Raw genomic sequence first — 4,921 nt, 5'->3', positions numbered from 1 at the left:
ATCAATTCTTCTGTTGATGGACACTTACTTGGCTATCACGCATAATGCTACAATGAACATGAGTGCTTTGAGATAGTTTATTTCCTTTGGAGATATATCCAAAAGTGGGACTGCTAGGTCATATATTTTACTGTTTATCCTAATGGCTGTAACAATTTACTTTCCTGACAACATTGCACAAAGATTCCCTTTTCTCCAGATCCTTGCCAACACTTCTCTTTTGACTTTTTGATAATAGTCTTCCTAACAGGTGTGAGTTGATATCTTACTGGGGTTTTGATTTGCATTTCCCTGATGACTAGTGATGTCAAACACTTTTTCATATACCTATTGGTCATTGTACGTCTTCTTTGTAAAAATGTCTATTCAGGTCATTTGCCCATTTTTTATTTAGATTTTTTGTTATTAAGTTTTATGAGATCCTTATATATATTTGAACCCCTTAGCTGTTATACGGTTTGCAAATATTTTCTCCCATTCCATAGATTGCCTTTCCACTATGTTGTTTACTTTTCTTGATGTGCAGAAGCTTTTTAATTCTATGTAGATCCACTTGTTTGTGTTTGCTTTTGTTCCCTGTTCTTTGGGTGTCATATCTAAGAAAATACTGCCAAGACCTATGTCATGGAGCTTTTCCCCTATGTTTACTTTTAGGAGTTTTGTGGTTTCAGGTCTTATATTTAAGTGTTTGATCCATTTTGAGTTGACTGTTCTTTTTAATTTTAGATATTCCTACTTGTATTTTATTGTGGTTTTAATTTGGATTTGGCTAATGACTAATAAATTTGAATATTTTTATAAGCTTATTTTTTATCCATAAATACATACATTTGGATGAAATATCTGTTTAAATTTTTGTGCATTTATTTGTTGAGTTGTACACTTACTTATAACTGAGGTTTGAGATCAATACAAGTTCTTTATCAGATATATGTCTTGCAATTATTTGCTCACAGTCTATAGTTTCTTTTGTTTATTATTATTCCTAATAGTGCTTTTTGAAAAGTGAAAGTTTTAAATTTTGATGAAATACAATTGACCGATTTTTATAGATTATGAATTACAAGGAAGAAAAATTACGTATCTTGAGTCTTTCAAAAATAAAGGTAAAATTTATGAATATATCCCATTATATATGCATATATGTTATTCGGAATAATGATACAAAGAAAAATATAGATAAATAAGAAATAAAAAGGTTTCAGATAATGTGTCACAAAAACGTGGAGACTAATTCCAGAAGTGAGAGGTTTCAGTATTGTTTTCAAGATCCACTATTGTAAATCACCACGTTAAGAGTGTAGGGTGATTAAAGAGAGCTCTATAATCTCAATCCATCTTTGAAAACTTCCTAGTTTTCCAGTTTTCCTAGTTCCAGTAGAGAACTTTCTACATTTCATCCTAGTATTTATTGAAAATTATCATCAAATATTACGCAGATGGTCTCATAGCACTACTTGTATTTGTTGTTGTACTAAAACCCCTAGAAGTACAAAAAAGAAAATAAAATAGAATACAGCTCATGTAGATTTAAAAGAGAAGTAAAACTTTCATTATTCATGGACATTACAATTGTGAGCATCGAAAAGTCAAATCTACTGAGAGACTCTTAGAATTTAAATGTTAATTAAGCACATTTCCTTTATTCTGTATCCTGCTTTTGTCTCGGTCTTCCAAGAAGCAAACACCAAGACAGAATGAAATGTATGAGAATTATATGAGGGGAAATGCCTTTGTTACAGGAAATAGAGGGGGAGATGTAAAAGGGTGGGTGAGAGGTCAGAAAGGGGGATAATGTTGGGTGAAAGTATCTTAGAAAATTCTGCAAAGCCATCAGTGAGTCCTTGAACAAAAGGCAAAAGACAAAGTGATACTTTCTTTCCCAAGAACTGGTCTGCCTTTGTATCTCTGATGTATTCCAATATGACACAGTTTCTGTGCAAACGGGTGATGGATTTCAAAGCTGGAATGGCCTTTGTCATTTATACTCCCTACAAAAGAAGGTCAGCAAGGCATATTCTCATGACTGCCACATCCTAGTGTAACAATACTGACACAGAATTTTAATTATATGATAATATTGCCATAGTGACTTATATTTGCTAGCATGTATATGGTACATAGTTTTCATGCCTTTTATTTTAGATGTGTCTCTTATAAGAACACCATTTTAAAACAATTTTTATTTTCCTCTGAGAGTCAAACTCATTCTGATTTATATGGATTATTGATATGCTTGGAATTACTCTTTCTGACTTTATATTTTTAGTCTCTACAATGGTTTCTTTCTCTTCTCTTTCCTCTTTTCTGCCTTAATCTCTTTTGACAGTTTCATTTCCTTGTTGTTTAAACCCCCATGTTGATTTCTATCGATAATTTTTTTTCTAGTGGTATTTAATAGTTGAGCAGATATATTTACATTTAATCAGTAATGCCTCTAGAGTAGAATCAAATGACAGAATATTTGTAGATTTTTACATTCAATAATTGGGATGTAACAAGAAAATCATGAAATTCAGGACCCTGCCATAGGAATAGAATATTTCTATAAACTGTGGATGGTCTTTTATTTTGTTTTAATAAGAAGAGTTTAGAAAAACTCAGAATGTAGGTATACAATCCTATTTGGCTCAGAAACAATTACTTTACACTGTCATAACTTAAATAGATTGGGAAGAGGAGATTCATGACCTTCATCTTGTCTCTAAATATATCTTCTGCCTAAAAAGAAAACTTTTCTCAAACTAGCATAATTTTCTAAATATTTTTAGAGTTAATGGTGTGTACTTTACAAAAAATGATTAATAATCTTAAAAATATACTTAAATACTCAAAACAATGAAGATACAGTAATCATTTACATCCAGCTAATGCATGACCCTTTTGTTCATATGACAAGGTTCAAAGAATGTACCTTTTTTCTCTGTTCTAAATACCTGGAAAATAATAACGTCAAGTTGCAAACCTAAAAATTGCACCAAGGAGAACAACTACCACAATGCAATTAAAAAAGTTGTCATATATTCTTTCTGTGTGGGTGTTCTCTAAGCATCGAATCTGTTCTTGACATTTTGTGCCAGGTAGGAGCACTGTTTTTAAATGTCATCTTCTAATTATTGCGATAAATTGTCAGATTACTCCCTTTTGATACCCCCTTAATTTCTCCATTATGATTTTTTAACATTTTCTATTTACTTCCATTGTTCTTCTTGTGAATTATAAGGTGTACAACTCTTAGATTCCTCAAATTTTATATTCAAAGAATTGGAGACTAGAATTGGCAAACAGACAATATCTAAGTATGGTCTTTAGGAGGGAGGATGCCTTTCATTCTAACACAATTATTACATCGTCTGAAAACCAGTATTATAACATCTAGAAAGCAACGCCAATACAAACAATACCAAACTAGCTTTCATATTACATACAAATTCTCTGTCCATGAACTCAACAGGATATATTGAGTAACTACTACATGCAATGTACTATGTAATTATTTGAGTTATAAAAACGACCTGTGATTCAAACTTTGATATGCAAAAGTAGTTGCAAAATATGATTTTGACTATATAGTTGCACAAAATCTGAAAAGTTTAAAACAGAAAAGAATCAGTATAGCACAAAGTGCTACATTAATAGAGAAGATTTCATTAATTGGTAGAATGTATAACTACAGTCTACATATAATTTCTAAGACTCCGTATGCATCAAGAGCCTAGTAGTAAGATGGTAAATTCTAGATAAATATTTGGATGAAGTCAATTGACAGTTTAACAGTTTCTTACTGAAAGAACATAATTTCGTATCTCTAAAGGGACATAATTTGAGACCTATTGATTAATCTTAAGTATTTTCTCTTTTGAATAATTTTACATTTTTATAGAAAGTATAGTTATGTTGATGGTTTTCATTTCTAGGATTTTTTAAAAAATTATTTTTTCTGTTGTCATAATAGCTCTGAGTATTAGAAATCTATTTTTCCCACTTGTAATATTTCAAGTTGCCATTAGGAGTAAGTGCAAAGAAAAAAAAAGGAAACATTGAATAGTATTGCTTTTTAGTGATTCTAAATATGAGTGTGAAATTTCCTTTTTTTGATCCATTGAATTTTGACAAGGCAGTTTTACCTGTGTATATTTATTCAGTGGTAACTCCATGATATATTTAAAAAGAAGTATCTTAAAATCTTTTAGAGTCCCTAACCATTTTAATACTTGTTTTAAAAAATAATAGTGAAACCTAACATTTTAGTTACAATAAATGGAAACACTAATACTTTGCTTATGATATCATGTTTTGTCTTTTTTTTTTTTTGATACTTTTTTTACCTGTTTGAAAGAATGTGACATAGAATCTTTTTCCGAATGATTTTCTGCTCAGGGATCTGAAGCCATGTAATTTCACTGTAATTCTTATATTAGTCAGTCAGAAATCTTGCAACAAATTTAATCCATGACTACCAATGGGATGGGTCAGCTGCTGTCTGTATTTTTGTTTGTTTTGTTTTGCTTTTAGCTTTTCAAATGTAACTTAAATTGATCTTTCAAGGAGACTTTGCTTTATTTTAATCTCTCCTAAAATTAGAAAACAAAAAGCAAGTAGACATATACATGTTAAAGAATTGTTGCAAAGCCTTAATTCCATAGTTTATGTACTCTCCCTCAGTGACTTTTATAGAAAATATTATAATTTTCATCTTATTATACTCTCTTTAACATAAATTTTACTTTCATTTTATTTGTATATATGATGATTTATATTTGTAACAAGTTTTGGTTAAACTCATAACTTTTGCTTTCACAATTTTTCTTCAGTAATTTATTTATTTGTGATTAAACAAAAGTATATTAAATATGAATTTGGTTCCTTAATTCATGCTTAATTACTTGTCTAGATGACATTTCATAAATAATTTATGCAT

This window comes from Delphinapterus leucas, chromosome 17 (assembly GCF_059928025.1).
Source record: "Delphinapterus leucas isolate spDelLeu-1000000601 "Yukka" chromosome 17, BTC_Dleu_Yukka2, whole genome shotgun sequence".
NCBI lineage: Eukaryota > Metazoa > Chordata > Mammalia > Artiodactyla > Monodontidae > Delphinapterus > Delphinapterus leucas.
This window is presented reverse-complemented; position numbering follows the sequence as displayed.